This window comes from Panthera pardus, unplaced genomic scaffold, assembly GCF_024362965.1.
Source record: "Panthera pardus isolate Hobbes unplaced genomic scaffold, ASM2436296v1 HiC_scaffold_13, whole genome shotgun sequence".
Classification (NCBI taxonomy): domain Eukaryota; kingdom Metazoa; phylum Chordata; class Mammalia; order Carnivora; family Felidae; genus Panthera; species Panthera pardus.
The window spans coordinates 16,296,937-16,321,234 of NW_026526688.1; the positions used below are offsets into that span (position 1 = coordinate 16,296,937).

Below are 24,298 nucleotides of genomic sequence, written 5' to 3' on the forward strand. Positions count from 1 at the left end.
TGTGCCAGAGGCTTCTTACATGTAAAATCTTTAATGGGGTTATTTCAAGAATGAAATGAGTTAATATTTAGTGCCTGACAAGTACTAGGTGTTAAATGCTAGCTATTGTTATTGCTTTTGTCATAGAACACATAGGAACAAATTCTTTTTTTTTTTTTAATTTTTTTTTAACGTTTATTTATTTTTGAGACAGAGAGAGACAGAGCATGAACGGGGGAGGGTCAGAGAGAGGGAGACACAGAATCTGAAACAGGCTCCAGGTTCTGAGCTGTCAGCACAGAGCCCAACGTGGGGCTCGAACTCAGGGACCGCGAGATCATGACCTGAGCCGAAGTCGGCCGCTTAACCGACTGAGCCACCCAGGCGCCCCAACAAATTCTTATTTGTATCCTCCACCCAGTGAAATTTATAAGAAACCAAACACATTAGATCTATTACAGGGTTTGTTATGTGTTGAACTGTCTCCGCCCGTAAGATATACTGAAGTCCTAAATACCCCAGTACTTCAGAACTGAACCTTATTTGGAAATAGGGTAGCTGGAGATTTAATCAGTTAAAATGAAGTCACATTGGTTTTTTATATTTTGGTCCTTAACACATTATGACTTGTGCCCTTATAAGAAGAAGAAAGGCCTTGGAAACAGAGACATACAGGGAGAAGAACATCATGTGACAAGAAAGCCAGAGATTGAGGTGATTCGGCTGTAAGACAAGGAATGTCAAGGATGGCCAGTCACCATCAGAAGCTAGGAAGAAGCAAGGTGGGATTCTACTCAGAGTCTCAGAGAGAACATGGCCCTGCTGACACTATGATTTTGACCTTCTAGCATTCAGAACTATGAGAGAACAAATCCCGTTTGTGGTACTTTGTTACGGCAGCCCCAGGAAACTAATACAGAGTTCCTCACCCAGAAGGAAGCACTCCGTCCTACAAACAGCCAAGGTTTGGATGACTGACAACTAGGCAACTGCAAAGTCTCCCAGAGTTAGTGGAGCTTTTATAAAGTCTGGACAATCCCATCTTCCCAAGGGCTCTTAGGCTGGTCCTTAACTCCGTACATATACTTTGGAAGGAGAATCCTGCCCTTAGCAAGGGTATCTTAGTGAGACAGCTGCCTGTAAAATGATTGAGCTAAGTCACAAACCCAGAGAAACAATGCCATTGGTTCCTTGGGGATTACACTGGTGTGAGCAGGTCATAAAAGTTACCATTTTTTTAAGTTGAAGTATAGTTGACACATAATGTTTCATTTGTTTCAGGTGTACAACATAGGGACTCAATAATTCTATTCCTTACTCAGTGCTCACGATGATAGTGTAGTCAACATCTGTCACCATACAACGTTATTACAATGTTACTGACTATATTCTCTCTGCTGTACTTTTCATCTCTATGACTTATTTATTTTATAAATGGAAGTCTCTACCATTTTTTTTTTTAAAGGACTTGGTCCCTTTTAGGCCACATTTTCTTCCCCTAACACGCTATTGTGATCAAAATCTACTAAATTTAATTTTAGGTTTCTTTAAGAAGTTTTCCTGCATATCCTTAAAAACTAGGCACTAACAGTGGAGCACACAAAGGAGGAAAATAAAAATAATCTGGGGGCCCCTGGGCGGCTAAGTCGGTTAAGTGTCCAACTCCTGGTTTCAGCTCAGATTTCAGCTCATGGTTTGTGGGTTTGAGCCCCACACTGGGCTCTGCGCTGACAGAGCAGAGCCTGCTTGGGATTTTCTCTCTCTCTCTCTCTCTCTCTCTCTCTCTCTCTCTCTTTCTCAAAAATAAAGAAAACTTAAAAAAAAACTCAAGTGAATAATTTTATTTTTAATACTAGCACTGTTAACTGTTCTATGTGCTCATTTCTACAGTCTTCATCCTCCTAAATTAACAGCTATGTTCCTTTTCTTCCCAAATATACACTTAAAAAATGAAGTTCTCAATCACATATGCAGATTTTGTGACAAATTTAACAAAGAAATAATTTCTCTAAAAGAAATACCTGTTTTCCTGAGTCAGAAATGCCTGGCTGACTGGAAACACAGAAAATATTCAGTGTTTACTAGACTGATTTTAATCTGATGATCCTAAAATACTTTTATTTCAGTGAAAACATGTTTCTCCTATAGCATTCACTATGTAAGTATATTAGATATCCCCTTCAAATTTCTATTAATATTTATAAGAATATACACTGCTTCAAGTAGAACTTTAGACCTAGAGAGAATCTTGGAGACATTTCCACTTTACAGATGAGACAACCAGAGCAAAGGAATGCTAAACACTCGACCAAGGTCACGGAGTTATCAAATGGAAGTGAATTTAAGTGGAATTTAGAAAAACAGTCTTTCCGTTAAATGAGATAATGCATGTAAAGGTCTCGGCCAGTGCGGACCTATTTTAACTCCTCGTTAAATGGAACTACTCCTGGCGTTGCATAACTCAGAGCTGCGATGTGGAGTCCCGGAAAGGCCGTGGACTTTCATATCAGATGCACCGGGGTTCTACCGGTAGTGCTCCCTCAGCGGCTTAAGTCATCTGGGCAAATCACTTAAACTTTCTATACATCTGCTTTCTCCCAAGCAAAATGGGGATGACAAAGCGATAAAGCGTATCAGATAAGCAGAGGCGTTTGTTAATACTAGCAATGAAATTATAGTCTGTTCTTTGGTACCTTGAATCAAGAATATAAAGAATTAAAAGAGCGGTCTCCTGTCATGAACACGTATCCCCTAAAACTGAAGGGAGGAGGCCAGGCCCACGTCAAGTCCACCCGCAGCACTCCTACACCTGGCTCACTGGCCACCTCACCCCGTTCCCGGGGCACTGACGCTTCAGCCTGCGTGCCCTTACCCTGCTGCCTCCTGGGTGTTCGGGAACTCCCCTTGGAGCACCCTGCTTATGTCTTTTTCTCTCTAGGCTCCCCTGTTTTTAAAAACTCTCCCTTCGTGCACCTCATTCTCTCAAGCATCTGATTCTGACTTTATAAGGTAAAGACTACTTAGCAGATTAACTTACCTAAGGTAGCACTCCCAAATCCTGTTCTGTGGAACCCTAGCCTCTAAGACGCTCCATGGGAAAAGGTCAAATAACTTTGAGAAACGCTACAGACTAAATCCCACTGCAGCAGACGCCCGCCTGTAGATGAGGCCGACCAGTGTCTCCTCAGCGCTCCTGGTTCCCTTTTACACTAAGGGTTTCCTCCCATAAGCACCTACGCCTCGGCCTGAGAACATTCTGACCGGGAGCTCACTCTGCCAGCCTCTGGACACAGTCACAGGACTTACGCTGCCAAGAGGAGCCGCAGCCAATGGCAGGTGAGAGCTGACAGGTGTATCTACTCCAGCTTCCTTGTCCTCGACTGGCACAGCCCTGAGATGGATTCTACACAGTCTCCCAGAGGTCCTTGGCAGGAGAGCACCCCAGACACCCATAGCAATGGCTTCCTCGTTAATGCATCCTATTTATATTGGCTTTTCCCCCTTCTGTCTGATCTCCCTAATACCTTACTAGAATTTCATAGGACTGTCTTTGAAATAAACCACTTGTCTTAGGATCTGCTTTTCTTTCTTCGAGATTCATGACACACACTAGCAATATTAAAGACTATGGGAAATCTTTGGGGGAAAGGAATTCATTTACTATATTTAATCAGAAATTTTATTTAATAAGTTTTACAAACTTATTTGGCCATGGGAACCTTTTTATTCCTTCCTTCCTTCCTTCATGTATTTATGTAAATTCCATAGGACCCTATTTATTTATTTATTCCTTCAAGTAGGTTCCATGCCTAATGTGGGGCTTGAACTCACGTCCTCGTGATCAAGAGTTGCATGCTCTACCATCTGAGTCAACCAGATGTCCCACGGGAACCTTTTTAAAAGGGTGAGAGTTTTGATCCTGTGAAACTAGTGTTCCTCTTTGGTATATACTTTGGGAAACACTGACTGAAGCATTAATGACTGACAGAGTATTATCCCTCTCAGAGATAATCAGTATCTTAACAGCTTCTGCAAATCAGTACTTTCTCACTCAAAGAACTGGATCCCTTTAGATGAGAAGGTCAGGCTCCATGGTAGATGTGATGGAAAATAATTTGGAAGCGCGTGTCTTATGTCAAGCCCTTCAAATCAGGTCAGGTTGGAAACTGTCTACTCTGCTATCAAGAGCTAACAGGAAATTATGGGTAGGTTTCTTGGTTCAAGAGTGTAGTCCTGAGACTTGGAGGACAGTGCAGGAGGTATATGGGATGATGACTGTTATTTTCTGAAATTGCTCTGGAGAAAAGAAATATCTTTAGGAAGAAGGAGCTCACTTTCAGTGGTCTCAGCCCCAAACAATCAGATGCCCAGGACTGCAATATTCCTTAAGATATCTGAAGAATAAAATAGTCGATAGTGATCAGAATTTTAAATAGTTAAGCCTTGAATTACTCTTTAAACTCCATGAAAAGAGGTTCTATGATAGAGAAATACAGATTGGGAATACTCTGCACAGCAGTCTTGCTCTGCCCTTAACACAACCATTGGCAATAGCAGGGTACTCGCTCTACTGTCCAGGCTGGACCCCCCTGGAAGAAAGTGGTAAGAAGTCTTGTGAATGGACAGTATCTGGGAGGTGAGTGAGGGTGTAAAAGGTCAGCGTGGTAAGAGCATGTTTAGAGCAAGTTGGGACAATTCATCTCCAGGACCTGATTTCTGCCATCGTACAGCAGTTTTCTTCCCAACTCTGCAACACAATTTTACACTATCTCCTTTGTCATCACGCTGTCCCCTCTCATGGCCATTTTCCAGATGTTGAGATAGTAAATATTTCAAAATGAATTGCCACGGATCAGCACTAAAGCATGCCACATTTTGGGTCAACATGGCTATTTTGAAAATCTCACTTATAAAATGTTAATAAATGAGATACAAATCAATAAAGAGAAATTTCAAATAATCCTAATTCTTCTAGTGGTTCATTCTCTGTATTAAAAACAACAAGAACAGAAAACCAGTGTGGAGTGACAAAATGTGGAAAAGGAGTACCGAGAATCAAACGTGGCCGTGAACTGGAGGTATCTGACATTTCCATCTTCATCAAGGGGGATTCTGTCAAGTAACAACTCAAACTCTTCACCAGTAATCTCCACACCAAACCTGAAACGAATAGCATTTAGCATCAGTCACCCCCCAAGTTCACATCTGGGTCACCCGTACCCACAATACCCTAAGCATATGGCTGCCATTACCGCTTTGTTATTGCTGCAGTCCTCAAGATCAAGAGCACCACGTGAATATCAGAGGTTAATCAGGGTGTTGATCGCTTCAGCTTTCTCAAAGAAAGAGATTCTACCACAGAATCCCTGCATTGGCGGTGCACAGAAATAGAAATACCGGCATGTTGAATTGTGTGTGATTGTCTTCTGTAAAAAGTTATTCATTACGCTAAAACACTGGTATTGCTTAAACAAGTTAACTCTGAAAGGCCTTTCAATTGGACTGCTTAGCATGAAAGAAAAGGTAGAGAAAAAAAGTGCCTTTCGAAAAACAGCTTCCTAATGCTCTTGCAAAGCATTTCATAATGGCTTTAAAGACATTTTGCATACAAATATTTAAAAAGTGGCAGTGTTTATTCATCAGCAAGAAAGTGTTTTCATCTCCCAAGAACAATCAAAACATAATCCTTGAATTACTGGCATAAATAAGAATGACTTAAGCAATAATAATGAACAAGGCATTCATTCATCATTCTGCAAAGCTGATAAGACCCAGCTGACTTTTGGAAAAGAGGAGGAATAGATTTTCTTTGGGCAATGCTATGAAAGAATAACATGAGAAAGGTTTTTTTTTTTTCTATTTTCATTATGACTTCCTTGATAATTATAAAACAAAACGTATACACCATCAAGAATAACAAACAAAAATGGCTTTTTCATAGGCTACAAAGAATTGAGTTATCACATATTCGTATTTCAGAAGTACTTGAATATGTATAGTGTCTCAGAGGCTTTGCAGTTGGATGTCCTTTTTTCACTTGCACCAAATTAGGAAAAAAAGGATAGAATCAATTATTTAACATAACACATCACACTATATCTTATTCCTCGCTTTTCTCTCTTCTTTTTCATTTCTTTAGCAATGATGTTACCGGTACTAATGAACAAATCTTTGGCATTTTCCTGAGAAGTTAAAATTAATTCTCAGGTTTTATTTGGACTTAAATTCCTGAAGTCAGTACTTAGAAAAGAAAATAAACAGGTTTTCCCTAGGAAATTTTTACCGGTATTTTTGACTGAAAAAATACCAGACCAAAACTCAAGAGAAGGATCTATTCTGTTCACGGTTATGTACTCACGGCAAAAACACTACACTTGTCATATTTCAGTTTTCTCAACTCTCAAGTGGTCTGTAAGTTCTCTGTATCTTACTCAGTGGCCACAGGATTAGGAGAGAATGAAAATAAAAGTGCCTTGAAAAACGAGAATATCATAAAAATACTGTGTATTGTAAAAGAAATATATTGTGTATTGTGTATTATTATTACTGATAGAGAGTACAGTTTTAAAAATCTTCAAAAAAATACTAGAATATAGTGCTTAAACCTAACAGTGACACAAAAAGCCCTTTTTCTCCAGAGGTTTTCCTTCTGAGTGGAATACATCGTGGAAAAAGCGTGGGCTTCAGATTAACTGAACCAACATTCGAATCCTGCTCTGCCATTTAGCTGTATGTAGCCTTGGGAAATTTACTTAATTCCCAGAGCCTCAGTTTCTGTACCTATAAAAAGAAAGGTTACTTAGAAAATTGAAACATTTAATACATATAATATGCACATACTCTCTTTAATGAGAAGTGTATTTTGGGCGGGTTGGGGGAGGGGAATCTGTATTTTCTTAAATTACCTTCCTTTTTTTGATGGATAAAATGAGCCTTTCTCTAACCGCTTAACTTCAGTCCCACCTCAGCGACCTAGTTACTATTATATCATGCCTTTTTTATTATTATTTTCCTTATCCTTTGCTTTAAAAATAGGTACCCTGCCTGCCATGTGTTTCACTGTATCCCTAGAACTTCTAACAATGACCAGAAAGTGCTCAGTAAATATTTAATAAATGAATGAATGAATAACTCATGTCTCCTATAAGAGGATATATGTTCATAAAAAGAGGAACCTTTAAAAGCTACCATTCCATTATCCATCCTAATAGAAGGTAGCTGGATGGCCCACAACAGTAAAAAATTAAAGTCAGACATGTTTGCTTTGGAATACATTTTATGCTCCCCATTAAGCGTGGATATCCTATATTAACAAATTTAAACAGACTTCTAATAAAATAATAAAGCTGAATTTATTCATCCTTCTGGTTATTCAACAAATATTTTGGGACCACCTACTATGTGTTAGGCAATATATTAAATGCTTGGAATACAGTGGTACGACATACCTTACTGTAGAGCAAGGAAAACAGTAAATGAGTATTACTTATAAAACATGATTATGATAGAAGAAATACAGGATTTTAAGGGAGCTTTTAACAACATGACCTAACTCAGACTAAAGATGAGGAAAGGCTTCCAGAGGAAAAGATGAGCTGAGAGTTACCTAGGCAGAGAAGGAGAAAGAGCATTATAGGTAGAGAATAGGCACATTCTGGACATGAAAGGATCTCAATCTTACTAAAGCCTGGAGTTTAGGTGAGAGAAGGGAGAGAGACCAGGTTTGGAGAGAGGCCCGAGAATTCCAGCCTGCCCTTCCTGAGAGCCTCCCTTATGGCGTTTAGACTTGCCTAGCCAGCCTCGACCAGGGTAAACCAAATCCTTGAAACAAATCTTTTAATATACATCTCCTGTTGTTTCTGCTTGTCTGGTTGAACCCTAACTAATATATCATTAAAGGATTTAAAGCATATAGTGAAACCAAATTTGTGTTTTTAAAAGCACTCTGTCTGAAATGAGAGGGATTTGAGGGAGAGTAATACTTGAACCAAATAGACACTTCAGAAGGAAGCTGTTGAAACAATCCCCATTAGAGAGGATGGGAGCTTGATTAAGATCGTAAAAGTATGAATGAGAGAAACAATGGGTTGGGGATATTCTAGAAGTAAAAGATACAAGATTTTGGGAATGCAAGCTGGTGCAGCCACTCTGGAAAACAGTATGGAGGTTCCTCAAAAAACTAAAAATAGAACTACCCTACGACCCAGCAATTGCACTACTAGGCATTTATCCACGGGATACAGGTGTGCTGTTTTGAAGGGGCACGTGCACCCCCATGTTTATAGCAGCACTATCGACAACAGTCAAAGTATGGAAAGAGCCCAAATGTCCATCGACGGATGAACGGATAAAGAAGATGTGGTATATATATACAATGGAGTATGACTCGGCAATCAGAAAGAGTGAAATCTTGCCATTTGCAACTAGGTGGATGGAACTGGAGGGTATTATGCTAAGTGAAATTAGTCAGAGAAAGACAAAAATCATATGACTTCACTCATATGAGGACTTTAAGAGGCAAAACAGATGAACATAAGGGAAGGGAAACAAAAATAATATAAAAACAGGGAGGGGGACAAAACAGAAGAGACTCATAAATATGGAGAACAAACAGAGGATTACTGGAAGGGGTGTGGGGGGGGGGATGGGCTAAATGGGTAAGGGGCATTAAGGAATCTACTCCTGAAATCACTGTTTCACTTTATGCTAACTAATTTGAATGTAAGTTAAAAAAATAAAATCAAGAAAAAAGAAGATACAAGATTTTATATTTTTAATTGGAAGAATCGGTAGAAAGTGAAGGAGAAGTCCAGGATAATTCCTAGGTTTCTGGCTTGGATGACTGGGTAGCTGGGGGGTCATTAACTGAGACGAAGGAACACTGGAAGAGAAACAGGTTGTGATGGTGCAAGGGAAGGTCACGAGTTCAGTCTTAAACGTGCTGAGTTGGGACTGTGAGATATCCAACACGAAGTGTCCAATAAGCAGGTAGAGGCAGGCCTGAAGCTCAGGAAAGCCATTGGCTGTAAATCTAAATTTGAGAGTCACCTGTATATAAAGGTGATCTGAGGCTAGAGGATTAGATGACATTACAAAGGAAAATACATACAGTGAGTTGAGAAAAGGACACAGAACAGAGACCCTACTTAAGGAAAGAACAGCGGAAGAGAATCTGCAACAGAATCTAAGGAGACATGGGAAAAAATGGCAGAAAGGAAGCCAAGAGAAATGATAACAGGAGCCAAGAACACGGAGGCTTTGAAAAGGAGACTGTGATCAGTCATTTCAAAAGCAGTCAAGAAATCAAGCAAATTAAATTTCTATTGAATTTGGAAGTAAGAAGCCAATGACCTGGTGAGAGCTGCTGGTAGAGTGATGGGGTCTACAACCATAGTGTAGAGGGTTCAGGAGCAAGTGGAACTTGAGGGAAGACAGACAGAATGCATATCTCTTTCAAGAAGCTTAGGTAGGAAGGGAAGGAAAAAGGCGGCAAACAGGAAGGAAAGGTAGAGTCAAGGGAGCTGTTTTTTTAAAGATGAGTAATATGAGGGGCACCCGGGTGGCTCAGTTGGTTAAGCGTCCAACTTCAGCTCAGGTCAGATCTCGCGGTTTGTGGGTTCGAGCCCCGCGTCGGACTCGGTGCTGACAGCTGGGAGCCTGGAGCCTGCTTCGGATTCTGCGTCTCCCTCTCTCTGTCCCTCCCCAGCTTGGGCTCTGTCTCTCTCTTTCCCTCTCTCTCAAAAATAAATAAACATTAAAAAAAAAAAAAAGAAAAAGAAGATGAGTACCGTGAGCACTGTTAAATACCGACGGGGGCAGTATCAAGGCAAAGGTTAAAAACAGAGAGGGAATCATTGATGGATTCTATGAAAGATCAAAGACCACAGGTAGACTGGAGAAAGAATACCTCTTTCACTGAAACAGGGGGAAATAAGGAAACAATGTGTTTACAGGATTTGAAGTATCAGGAGTTCCCCCTTTTCTAATTTTACTGTGGAGATGCAAGGCTACTTTACCGAGAGTGGGGCAGGGGAGGAAGGTAAGTGAAAGGGCATGTGTTTTGAAGAAATTGAAAAAGGTCTGAAATATGCAGAGTGGAGACTGGGATACAGAGCTGACTGAGAGAACATAGTAGGCAGTGACAGAGAAGCTGAGAGCCCAGCTGAGGTTGGTGACAATGAATTTATTGTGATATAAATCTACTCAGTAGTATGATTGTCCCCAGTAACCTGCGTGCAGGTGAAGACGGAATGGACAGTTGGGTTCATCCACATTTGGGAATCTGCCACATAGATGTGAATAAAAGATGGCTTACGATATTGACAAGAAAATGTCTACCATGTGGGAAAACAGATTTTAAGATGTGCTCTAGCTCAGACAGGGTGGTCAATGGACTAGATAGGAGATACTGATCAGAAATAGGCTGAAAGTGTGATTTCATAGGTATAGCTATTTTGGATGACGACACACTCTGTTGGGAGAGTCAGGTAGATGTAAGGGTAGAAACTAAAATTTACCGAGAATTTAGTATGTTTCTTAGCGTCCTGAAACCAATAACACACTGTATGTTGACTAACCTGAATTTAAGTAAATAAATAATTGTAAAAGATATATTCTTAGCACTGTGCTGAGCATTTTACATGCATTGTCCCCATATAATCCCTGCAACCATCAATTAAGTATTATTATTATCATTGCCAACACTGTCCTGGCAGTAACAGTGAGATCCCTGAGGTGCCTAAAGAGGGCAGGAGAGAAATGTGTCTGGAAATGACACTGAAGAATGAGGACGATGGGCTCTCGTCAGGGCTTCCAGGAAGCAATGTCCTTAGCAGAGAGCCAGATTTGGTTAAACTAGATTGTAATATTTCAAAGAAGTTAAAAACGTAGTAGACCGTACTCCTCCTGGATTGGAGCTTCCGTCAGGCACAGTGGGAGAGTGTTAGGAGGACAGGAGTGAGAGTGTGAAAGAGGGAACGAGAAACCCAGATAAACCTTAGGCTAAGAGAACACGGAGAGGGTACATAGGTTAGACAGTTGAGAGGTTCACATCATGGGTAGTATGACAACAAAAATGCATGTGAGGCCACATGGATTTAGAATCTAGAAGAAGCCTTCAAACATAACCATCCAGCCCCTATTTTCATCTCATCACTCATTCTGTCCCTACACGCAGTGGGTAAGTAACTTAAATTCTCAGACTGTAGTAGTAGCCAATATTCATTGACCTCTTACCACTTGTCAGACGTTACACGTACTAATTTCCTTAATCCTCACAGCGATAATATGAAGTACTGGGGTGCCTGGGTGGCTCAATCTGTGACGTATCTGACGTCAGCTCAGGTCACAATCTCAGGGCTCATGAGTTCGAGTCCCGCATGGGGCTCTCTGCTGTCAGCACAGAACCCGCTTTGGATCCTGTGTCCACCTCTCTCTCTGCCCCTCATGCTCCCCCATGCATGCATGCATGCACTCTCTCAAAAATAAACAAACATTTTAAAAAAGCAGTACATACGATTATCATCTCCATTGTACAGTGAAACCTTACACAGGTAGCATCTGGTAGAGCTTGAACTTGAGCCCCGCTAACTGACTTGGAGCCCCTAAAGCTTGCCATGTTGCCATTCTCACTGCCTGAGTAGGGCTGTCATTTCTCTCCCTACAACTGTCTTTCCTACACCACACGCTTTCTCTAGCAGAAAAAGGTCTCTCCACAATCCTTCCCGAGAAACTTAAATGTCAATGTATGATAAGCTTATGATAATGTCAGTACATCCATAGCTAACCTTTAACACCATACTCTATAAATGGATCTTGAAATAAGGACAATTCATCTTGGACTTTATCCGAGAGAACTTCCATTTTTAAGTACCCAAAAGACCTCCTTTACTTACAGGGTAGGCTTAAGGCATACAGCTCAAAGACAGTATTTTAGCAGCAATCTAGTGTGTTTTAAAAAATTTATCACACAATAACTTTATTCTGTTGTCAGGGTGGAAACTGGTTTCTGATATTTCTCCCTGAGCACAAAGCACAAGTTACTGTCAGGTTTATTGTTTCAAGCTCCATAACAGATAATATCTGAGGGATGTTTTTAGCTCCATACATGTTTCAGCATATAGTAAACAAAGTAGCTTTCATACATATAAAGTAAGCAGAAATCCCATTATATAAATTCCCCCTTTCTGTTATTTAACCATTTTAAAATATCAAAGTACAGTATCTGTGTATAGAATGCACGAAGTAATAAAACTTAAAAACCCAGCAAAGGAACAAACCATAGTTGGATTCTATCTTAATACTGATTTAGCAGTCAGATTTTGCTTTTAATGTGTGACATTTCCAAAAAACCGAAAAGACTTAAATAAAAAAGATGTGGTATAAGGAAGGCCTCACATTTAATGAAGGCCTTTTATTTACTCCAACAGTTAACTACAATAGGAAGGCTTTACTTAAAACTGAAGTGTTGGGGCGCCTGGGTGGCTCAGTCGGTTGAGCATCCGACTTCAGCTCAGGTCACGATCTCGCGGTCCACGAGTTCGAGCCCCGCGTTGGGCTCTGGGCTGACGGCTCAGAGCCTGGAGCCTGCTTCCCATTCTGTGTCTCCCTCTCTCTCTGCCCCTCCCCCATTCATGCTCTGTCTCTCTCTGTCTCAAAAATAAATAAATATTAAAAAAAAAAATTTTAAACTGAAGTGTTTATATTGTTTTTGAGCTCTTTACCAAGGACTTTGTAAATGGGATTCTTCAGAAACAAACAAACAAAAAAACTTTCTATATTAGCTAAATATTTCAAAATAGAGATAATACTATGTCTGTTATCATAAATTTGGGTTTGTTTCATGGCATTTTAGCATTGATTCTTCAGCCAAATCCCTAGAGATAGGACCATATATTTTCCTGATCAATCCATGTTTAATTGGATACTTAGATTATTTGTGTTATTAAATTATATTTAATATTCAGAAAAAGCATTTAAAGATGATACTCTTTTCTCTAAAGAAGTATTTGGGGCTAGGGGCGCCTGGATGGCTCAGTCATTGAGCATTCGACTTCAGCTCAGGTCACGATCTCATAGTTCATGAGTTCGAGCCCCATGTCGGGCTCTATGCTGACAGCTCAGAGCCTGCAGCCTGCTTTGGATTCTGTGTCTCCCTCTCTCTCTGCCCCTCCCCTGCTCACACTCTATCTCTCTCTCAAAAAATAAATAAACATTAAAAAAAATTTTTTTAAGAAGTATCTGGGGGTTGTTTTAAGTCTTTAATTTCTTACGTTAAGCTTTTTTTCCATTCAGACCACTATATATTTAAAATATAGACAAGGATATACAGTTCAGGAAAAAAATATTTTTCATCACCTCTGTTTCCTTCATATTGTCGAAATCTTTACTACTACGCTCTCTCAGAAAACATCCGGATACTATTATAAAATAAATTCCAGGCTCTGAAAAAAGTACCTTCAGCCTTTATTTTAAAATGGAGAAGGGAACCTCCGTGGCTCAGTCGGTTAAGCATTTGACTCAAGTCATGATCACAAGGTTTGTGGGTTCAAACCCCGTGTCAGGCTCTGAGCTGTCAGCACAGATTCTGAAGCTGAGCTTCTTCTGATTCTGTGGCTCCCTCTCTCTCTCTGCCCCTCCTCTGCTCGTGCTCGCTCTCAAAAATAAATAAACATTAAAAAAAATTCAAAATGGAGAAATAGTTTAAGCTAATGTTGTTGTTTTTTATTTTTTAATTAGTTATCCTTAAAAACAGAAGGATATTTGATATTATAGGGTAGTCCTTTACTTATGCTAACCAAGATGAACATAAGAAAAGAGCTTTGGAAAGTGGATTTTTTTTTTTTTTTTTTTTAAGAATCTCTTAGCACAGGTAATAAAGTGCAAGTCCTGGGTTTGAGTCCTCACTTCTGCCACTTACTAGATGTGAGACTTTAGTAACTCTCTTAATCTCTCATAGATTATTCCTTCATCTGTAAAATGAGCAAGATAATCACATTTAACCTGCAGGATTCCTTCCGGGGTCAAGTTGCTTAATAAACACAAAAACTGCTACAGATAAATTCTAAGGCAGTCTCTTGGTGTCAGACATACATAATGTTAACAATACAATTGGGTAAAGTCTGCATTCACTTCAACTTAACGGGGAAAAAAGTGGGTGGCTGGTTTCCTCACACTCCCTTTGCATTCCTTGCTCCTCCAGACCTAGTAAACTCCCGTTTCTGCCGAATACGATTTAATTTGCGTCAGCGGGAAACCAAGCAATTAGACGATGACTAATAGCCCAGACAGGATACAGCTGAAGGTTTGTGCAAAAGAATGATGAGGAAAGGTTTGATCCTGTGCAGGTGTTCTCCCTAGATTGTCTAACGTGGGGTCGATGGACTTTGGGAACTACGGCTTGTTCCCAGGTGGGTGAGCCTTAAGGCCACTGGTTTTTCGAGATTTGGAAGGTCTCCTGAGGTCCTGCGGGAGGAGGTTAGGGGGGTTTTCCAACCATTAAGGCGGAGATCTCACCTTGAGAAAGTCTCGTTACCGCCCACGAGCCCTCTTCCTGAGCTAAGAGTCGGAGACTCCAGCCTCTGTTTGAGCCCTGGCCCGGGACTATGAACCGCACAGGCCTCTGGGAGAGCCTGCTGTGGGCGTGGCAGTGGGGCGTGCCGGGATGGGAAGGGCATGCTGGGAAGGAGGGCTCCTGGGGCCCTGGGGCCTCTTGGGAAGAAGGACGGCCCTGGGTGCGGGTTTTCGGTGATCTCGGAAGTGAAGTTGCCCTGGTGGTGTCCATTTTAGAGCTGTTCCTACAAGGCAAGGCAGCTTGGATGCTTTTCAACCAGCGTCTCTTCTCCAGTCAAAGATGTGTTTTCCCTGTTGGGTTCTCCGAAGTTCCTCCGCTTGGTCCAGATGGCCTGAAGGGGTGTGTTTCCTGGGGTCTCTCCCCACGTTCCCCAGTGTTAACGATCCCCACCTGTGCTGACTTCCTCATCCTGGCCCTTTAAGTCTTCTCTGCCTGGGCTCTGACTTTTTACAGCCCTGCAGGGAGAAAGGCCTCTGAAGTTTTACTTTTCTTCCACCTGGTGTAAATAATACAGGCCCTCCAAAGTGTCCAAAATCGTATTTCAAATCCCAGTGTTACCTTTTTTTTTTTTTTTTTTTCCATCTTAGACAAGTTCATTTTATGCTTGCGTTAATTTGGGAGAGCCCCAGGCCTATGTGAGTGGATTACGGATGAAATCCCACTAAACAGAACTCTGACCTGACCATGACACCCATATTGGAATATGTGCTTCTGCGTCATTTTGAACACAACAAAGGATTTATACTTTCTCTCCACTCCCCCACCGTGTCCCCCACTCTCTTGGGTATGACCGGCTGAGATTTGACAATGCACTAGATAGATTCTTGGTCTGATTTCACACTAGAGGTTTTCCTAAGTGATAAGTGGAAGAATATCCTTAACTCCCAGGTGAAATCATCATCATTACTCTTTTTTTCATATGTAACCTAATCTAGCTCAAAATTTAGGGCAATCAGGTCCATCTGTGCAAACCATTACACTCCAATCCTGCTATTTTCTAAAAGTCTGATTTAAAATACTCTGGTAGGTGTATTGTAGGATATTTGTGAAATCTTGTTCTCCCTTTCCTGTCAGTGCTTTGTGATTCTCTCGTGGAAAAGACTGTCTGTAAATCAAAAGCAATTGGAGTTGCCTTATGAGATTTACAAAATATAAGAGAAGAGCTGAAGGGACTATTTCAAGGTAATCAAAGGAAAATATTCAATCGTTGGAAAAAATATTAATTATGTCAATATGTAGGTTCTGTTGTTATTATGGATCATGTTTAATATTCCATTTTTGAGCAAATACAGTATATTATAGAACACGTTTATGACCATAATCATCACCCGTTAAGTCTGTCACTTGCATCACTTTAACAGACATTTTAAATGAAATTACAATGTTTACTTTGGGATCACCACTTCATAGATAAAGATAGAGGTATAGCTAGAGGTACGGACATAGGCACAATTCTGTATGAATTTCTTCAATGTTAGGTTTCAATGCAAATAAATAAAATTTTCTTTTTTCAACTTCATTGTTTCTTCTGGACAATACAGCTTATTTCTGTACTAGTTATGACGTTTTTTCCTTACAGCACAATGGAAATTATAGGAGCTTTACCACAATGTCTTGAATAGCATCAAAATGTGTAATCTAAAACATAACCCCCTCCCACAATAACTGCTCCCCCTCTCCCCCCAAAATAACTACCTTTGGCTGTTTGAGGCTTCATCCTTTAGATTTTTTTTATAAATGCATCCATATACTAATATATATCATTATTTTACAACAAAAGTTTATTTGAACAGTTACTCTGTCATTTTATTTTTTCACTAAGTTGATCTCAGATAAGCTGTGCTAATATTGGTTACTTAATTCTTTTTAAAAGCTATATGGTATTCCATTGTGTGGATTGATATACCACTTAAATAGCCAACCTCTTACCAATGTATATATTGGTTTGGTCTGATTTCTCCTTACAGTTTTGCCACCTGAACTGTCTTTGTTTTTTTCTTGTCGTTGCATCTCTACCACCTCCTGTCACCACTAGTTTGGTGTTTTCTAGTGACCCAGGACCACTTTACTCCTTTTTCATTTAGCCTGTTTTCTGAAATGTTTTTCTGACTGGTCCTTTCCTTTTGAATCTTCTCTTTTCATTCTCCTATTTTCTTCTCGTTAAGGACAAAGGTCCTCTGACACAAAATCTCTCCCCTCTGGTACAAGTGTGCACCCCTCACACTCTTTCCAACCCCAGCGGTGACGAGCAAGAGGCACTGAGTATTGGGTTTCTGGTAAGAAACAAGAGACGGCTACTGGCAGGGAGCCTTGTCAAGATCTCCCTCATTCTGAGCACTCCATTCCCACGTGAACAACAATGAATGGAGATTTCGCCCGCCCACCCCACATTGTTCAAGTTGTCCTTTGCCCTTTCTGTCAAATCTTGGCACCCAGGAGACAGCAGAACATGTTCTGAATTCAACCCTGGGGAGCCACCGATCAATATCACTTGACTCTTCTTACCCATTAGTTGTTCTCTTTCTATGCCTGACGTGGAGTGATGCCTAAGCTATTCTTTGTCATGGCCCCTTCTCAGTTGGCCCAGCTAACCCCTATAGGGTGGGATGGCGCTCTCCGTCCCCTAGGCAGAGTGCCACAGCGGGGGAGCAGAGCGTGGACGAAGTTCGAGGCGGGGTCTTAGGACGTGGGTTCTCTTACCACTTCAGCTGCAGGCTCCGAGGCTGTGGAGAAAGTCACTATGTTTTACCTCTTTGTGATCTTGATTACCAAATCCCAAGAGTATTAACTGTCCACTTAGCTCATGGAATACTATAAAAATGAAAATCTATAAAACGCTTTGAAAGTCAGATTCCAGAGAAATGGAGTTTACTATTTTACATGTCTCCTCTCCCTTTTTTGGTACATACAATTTTAATTGGCTTCCCTTTTCTTCCTTGTTCTCATTTCTAGTTTTTTTCTGCCATGCCTACCTATTCCTTCTCATGAGTTAATTCTCATTTATGGAATACATACAATATATTTGTCTCCACTGAGACCTTCTTTCGGCAGAGGTGTTTTTGGTTTTTGTTTTGTTGTTGTTGTTGTTGTTGTTTTGAGGAGGTGGGGCGGGTTCAGGGAGGGAGAAAGACACGACCGTTGTCATTTTCTTAAACCCTAATTTTTTTTATGTTGCCCAAATTTCTTTTGTACCCGAAGCATTCTCTGGAATGCTTTTATGACGATTGAGGCCTTAATTCTAAGTGGCAACATTCAAATAAGCACAAAAACTTTAAAGGGAGACTGTATTCTTGCCTGATTTTAAGTGCTTCGGAAGTTAGAGTAATTCCTCCAAGCCATAGATAAACCGGTCAGGAAAACCAAATCAAATCCCTAAATCAACTCATTATTGGATTGACTCTGACCAGTGTCTTAATCTCTCTGTATTTGAATCTTCCAACTTTAATATTGGTGGAACTTCGATGCCAAATGCCAATTCTCTTCTAATAATCAGATAGCAGATTCTGGGTCGATTAAAACCAATCTAACCACGACACTAAACTCCTCGGGAGGAAGATGTTTTAGAGTTTTTCAGGTTTAAAACTAAGATACATGTTAGGAGCTTAAGTGGGACAAATTTTCAGAAAATTGCAGATCTCATCTCCTGTTAGAGTTTATGGTGAATGAAAAGCCTGAGAAATCCTATTTTAATGGTCATGAAAATATTTTCTCAATGATAAAAAGAGCCTTGGCCAATGTATAACGGTTCTTTTTTTTCTTAGTTGAAAATGGCCCATTTCTAACCACATATTACTATCCCTTCCTCTCCAAATTAGTTCTTCGTTCCCAAATGCATTTTAATGCCATACCAATGAATTCCAAAACTAAATTATTATTTTGGCCCTTGATTCCTGAGGAAGGGGAAAAAATGCGAAATTCTTTTTTTATTTATAAGACCATAACTTCTTTTTTCTTTTTTTTTAACGTTTATTTATTTTTTGAGACAGAGAGAGACAGAGCATGAACAGGGGAGGAGCAGAGAGAGAGGGAGACACAGAACCTGAAGCAGGCTCCAGGCTCTGGGCCATCAGCCCAGAGCCCGACGCGGGGCTCGAACTCCCGGACTGTGAGATCGTGACCTGAGCTGAAGTCGGACGCTTAACCAACTGAGCCACCCAGGCGCCCCTAGAGACCATAACTTCTATAGGTTATACACAATCTCCTGACTCACAACAGTCTGAATATTCAACATCATTTGGATTTTCAAATGCAACCCTTCACTGTAATAAAAGAAAGCCTAAAGACTCAGAATTCAGTAGAATTAGGCCATAGTGGACATGATCATGCTGATTAAAGTGATTATAATTTAACGATCTCGCTGAGCATTTCATCTTTGCCGTATAAATGACAGAGCTTCAGCCCATCAAGTAGAAGGAAAGAGCATAGAATGTGTGGCTAGTAATTGACGCTTCCAACGTCCCAAACTTACAGCCTAACTTAACTAAAAGCACTTTATGCCCACCACGTTGGAAAATAACCGTGTGTTAAAGATTTCAGAAAGGAGTTGAGTGTAAACACTGTTAATCACTAGGATAAAGTTCCAAATAACTACATGGCTTTATTGAGGAGATCTGACAGAAGTCGTACCGACAAAAGTACTGATTACTTGTAAAATTATAGAGCAAGCCTTCGCGTAATTGAAGTTTGAGGAAGTCACTCTAACATTTTGTAACAGAAGGAGGATCTTCTAAAATGCTGGCACAGTCATGCGGTAAGCCAAATGGCTTGCTAACCGGTTGGATTCCCTGATTTGTATTTATGTTGGTCCAATTTGGCCTGATTACCCTGGAGTTACCCAGTCTGTATAGGGAATTAGGAACTGGAAGCATGAACAGCCACCGCCCAAATAAGTCCCAGACCCGATCTCTTTCCCCCATGCCCTTCCCCCAGCCTCTGCTCTCTCCATAACCTGCCAATATCTATATTCAATATATCTAAAAGCAGATGAGTCCAGAACATGTACAGAGAAGTAATGAAGAACATGAGTTTCAGAGTGAGACAAACCTAGTCTGGAAGCTCAGCTCAGCCACTTACTAGCCATGCGATCTTGGTCAAGATCTTTAATTTCTCTGAACCTCACTTTCCTCACCTGAATATGCGAATAATAAGGATGAAAATATCTATTTTGCATGGTCACCACGAGGATTAATTATTTGTGGCCCAGGGTGTGAATGTAGCCGCCCAAAGAAAGTACCAGTATTATTACTGTTAATTTCTTGAATAGTCTCTATTTGTCTGATACGTTAAGAAAAAACAAACGGGAAGGTAGAACTAATACCTAATTCTCAGAGAGTATCCACCCTTCCTACCAAAGGACTTTGTTGATGATGACATATGAAATACTGTGTAATATTACTATTACCACCTTACTTCATTTTAGAAAAAGGCTTTGTAAGTGGATACCTCCCCCAAATTCATCAGTTGCCGGTTCGATAACATTTGTAGAATTTGGGGATGGCAGCCAAATAGCCATAAAAATAGTTGGAGTTCACAGCACTTTTTAAAAATGTGTTCTTCTCAGTTTCATGAAAGTTAAAACTTCTACTTTTCGAAAGATATCCTTAAGAAATGGAAAAGCAAGCCACAAACACACATGTCTGAAAAAGGACTTATATTTAAAATATGTAAAGAAGCCTTATATGTCAATTAGAAGATAGACAATCCAATTAAAAATAGGCAAAATATGGGGCACCTGGGTAGCTCAGTCGGTTAAGCCTCCAACTCTTGGTTTTGGCTCAAGTCGTGATCTCACGGTTTCATGAGTTCAAACTCCATGCCAGGCTCTGCGCTGGCAGCATGGAGCCTGCTTGGGATTCTCTCTCTTTCCCTCTCTCTCTGCCCCTCCCCCACTCCCACTATCTCTGTCTCTCTCAAAATAAATAATTTTTTTTAATGGGCAAAATCTTTTATCAGATGCAGAAAAGAAGACATATGAATGGCCAATAAACTCATGAAAAGACATTCAACTTCCTAAGTCATCAGGAAAATGCAAATTAAAACCATAATGAGTAACTACTCTCCACAACCATTAAAATGGTTAAAATCAGAAAGACTGACAATACCAAGAGAGGCTATGAGGCAATTGGATTCTCACACACTGCTGGTAGGGATGCAAGATATCATGACCATTTTGGAAAACAGCTTGGCAGTTTCTTATAAAATAAACTGATGCTTCTCATCCAACCCTACAATTCTACTCCTATATATTTACCCAAAAGACAGGAAAATATATGTCTATGCAGAGATCTTTATACACAAAGACCACCAGCTTTGTCCACAACAGCCCCAAACTGGAAACAACCCGAATACTCATCAACAGGTGAATAGGTAGACAAATTGTGGCATATGCAAAGACTGGGATACTAGCCAGTATTAACAAACTACTAACACACGATGGGTAAATCTCCAAAGCCTACTAGTGAAAGAAGACAGACACCAAGTAAAACATACTGTATGATTCACATATATGTATGAAATGCTAAAAATAGGAAATCAGCTGGGGGAGAGGGAATTGACTGCAAGGGAACATGAGGGAACTTTCTAGAGTGATGGAAATGTCCTCTATCTTGATTGTGGTTACACAGATGTACCATTGTCAAAATTCACTGAACTATAATATACTTCAAATGGGTGCCTTTTATTGTATATATGTGTATCTGTACAGTAAAGAATTTAACTTCACCCGAAAAGGGGTCTGGACTTCTCCCTCAGCCTCTGGGATGTAACCTCTAAACCCTTGGAATGTCATGTGTGATAAGAGTGTCTTTGTTTATTTGGGGTCTTGGATTCTGCCAGTAGTCTAATAATGTGATAGAGTGTTGGAGCAGACCACATCAGAAAGCATTTAGGAAGCATTTAGAAAGACCAACAATTTGAACTAGGATAGGGGCTCTGGGTCACACAATAGCAGCCTGAGCAAAGGAGAGTGGAGAATGAAGGAGAATGGAGCCTGGAGAGTAAAATTAGCACGTAGGCAACTAATAATGTGTACAAAATGGAGCCTCAATAAAACCCTGAACCTGAAGGCATAGCTGTACTGCTCTAGCTGTCAATATTCTATGATTCAGACACAGATATAGGAGGAAAATAATACATCCAAGGCTCCGTGGGGGGAGGACAATGGAAGTTCCGTATTTAGTTCTTTTCCTGGATTCTGTTCTGTGAAATTTTTCCTTAGCTTCTTTTATTCTGTACCCTTTCCCATAGTAGAGCATAACTGTGAGTAAACAACTTTCAGTGTGTTCTGTGAGTCTGTTAGCAAATGATCAAGCCTGAGGGTAGTTTTGGGAACTCCCCCGAACGTGCAACTGGTGTCAGAAGTGAGAGTGGTCTTGTGGAGAACTATGTCCGCACTAACTCTGCAGTTTCCTAAACTCCTTGGGAGTTAGCTCTAAACGTTGGCAATGTCATATCTCAGTAAATATATATTTTTTAATGTGGTCTTTTACCCCCATCTATGTATTTTGAGGTTACCTACGTATGTACACAAATGGATATGTTTGTATACGCATACATCTCCAATGAAACACTGCTTTTAATGCTAGGAAAGAAAGAATCTCTTAAAAATTTTGAAAGCCTGTTAATATTTTGTGCTCCAAATTTTAAAGGCATAGATAGCATCTTTATATGAAAGAACAGACCTCAACTCACAGTGGTTATCTAGTAGGAAGTGGGAAGAGATAAGCAAACCAAGGGTTGTCATTTATTATTTTCTATAAATATTATTCAAGTGGTACAATTAATAGTTATTTGGGGGGCTCCTGGGGGGCTTGGTCAGTTAAGCATCTGACTCTGGCTCAGGTCATGATCTCATGGTTCATGGGTTCAAGCCCTGCGCTCTGTGCTGACAGCTCGGAGCCTGGAGCCTGCTTCTGATTCTGTGTCTCCCTCTCTCTCTGCCCTTCCCCCTTTCGCACTCTGTCTCTCTCTCACTCTCTCTCTCAAAAATAAATAAACATTTTTTAAAAAGAATCATTTTTGTCTCTTAATATTTTTCAGGATTTTTCAAATTCATGAAAAATAAATGTATACCGGGCAAATTTTAGAAATATATACTAACATATATTAGAAATTCAGAAATATAAAAATGTGACACATAGAACCTTACAGTCACAGGAAATACAAAACACCTCGTTTCGTGTATGCACATACTCTTGTTGCAGAGAAGAAGAAGAATATGGTCAAAGCTTTTAACCCTAAAACACTTACAATAGTATAAAATTCTATAGAGGAAATAAAATGGAAAGTAAGATGTCACAGAAAACAAAGGAGAAATGTAAAGTACCCAACTATAAAAGATGAGCTTGTCTTGAAATTTTTAAAATAGATGATGGTGGCTATCAAATCCCTGTGGTATTTTGCATTCAATTAGATTCATTTAAGAGCGATATAATAATTTTATTTTAAAATTTCACTCTTCCCACTATGCCAGAAATTACATCTCTTCTGTTACGTAAACTTTTGTTGAATAATTTTACACATAAAGTTGAAAGTTTGGGGGGCATGCCTACGTTTTCAGAATTATTTTAGGGTCACATGAGCCAAAGGTTTGAAACCCACTCACATTAGCTATAGACTACGTTTGGCAATCAGTGGGAAAATGCAATATTCAACCTAAGCCGAGGGCACTCTGCCACCTGGTGGCTTAGAAATTTTCATGGTCACTAAGCAGAAATAAAAGCCTCTTCTCACATCAGGGATGATGATGAACTCATTCATAATAAATAGAATTAGGGACATGACTTATTTGATTACAAGGTGTACGGGTACAGAGGAATAAATAAAGTGGTTCACTCTGAATATTACCATTGGAAATCCAGGAACTTATCATTGGTAGTTTTTTTTTTACTGGGTAGGAAAATATCTAAAGTTTCTCACCTAAGATCCACTCGTTTATGTAGTTTTCTTTTGTGAACTTAAGTGAAAGCAACTTTTCGTTGTTAACATGAAAAAAAAAATTGATCCACGATGTGCAGTGTAGAAGTGAAATCACCAAAGATTCCATCATGCACAGTACTTTACTGAGAAAGCATATATGTAAATCTGTTATCTGCTTTCAATGGCCGATTGAAATTCCTGTTGACTAATGACATGTTCTCTTAACTTGTCCATCTCTCTGTCAAAAATAAGCAAAAAATAAGAAAATGTAGAGTTAGTCATAGTAAATCCGGTAGCTGTATTTCTAACTTCCCGAAAATCATTCGACAAGTCCTCAAACTTACAAGGTGGTAGCATTTTAAAATGGCCCCATTTCCAGGATGTGTGATTTGAACTTCTATGGGTATTCTTCTACCACATTCTCTAGATAACTTGGAACAGACAGAAAAGAAAATATAGTCTCAGGATGCAGCTTCACAATCTTCGGAGTTATTGATAACACACAAATCAAACTGCAGATGATTTCACAGCTCTCAGTCCCTTTCACAGAAGTGCCAGCTGAAGTATATTTCTCTCACATCCCTGTCCAAAACCAGATTCCGTTTACTAGGTACTGTAAACATGGCTGGCTTTGCAACGTCCTTCAGAGGAGAAAGTCACCAATACAGAAACAAAAAAACCAAAGTGGAACATCCACCTTGAGTAAACTCTTACTTGAAAGTAGTCAAGGGTAAGAGAAAACCAATGTGAAACAAATTTGCCAATTTGACTTCAATTCCAATTAAAGTGGAGCCGAACCCTCTCTAGTCACAAAATCTATATTTTTAAAAA

The 24,298-nt window shown here is 40.0% G+C and overlaps 1 long non-coding RNA gene across 4 annotated transcripts in view; it reads right to left on the minus strand.

The window, feature by feature from the left end:
- Positions 1–14,588, minus strand: part of LOC128776490 (uncharacterized) — a 54,067-nt gene extending 39,479 nt beyond the window's left edge. For 3 of the 4 annotated variants that reach the window (XR_008421544.1, XR_008421543.1, XR_008421545.1), the window contains exons 1-2: positions 5,232–5,817; positions 5,029–5,139 (exon numbers count right to left, since the gene is read on the minus strand). This is a non-coding gene — a long non-coding RNA (uncharacterized LOC128776490). Of the gene's footprint in view, positions 1–5,028; positions 5,140–5,231; positions 5,818–14,493 lie in introns of those variants that run through there. The other variant, XR_008421546.1, reaches the window with a different exon arrangement.
- Positions 14,589–24,298: the final 9,710 nt, after the last annotated feature.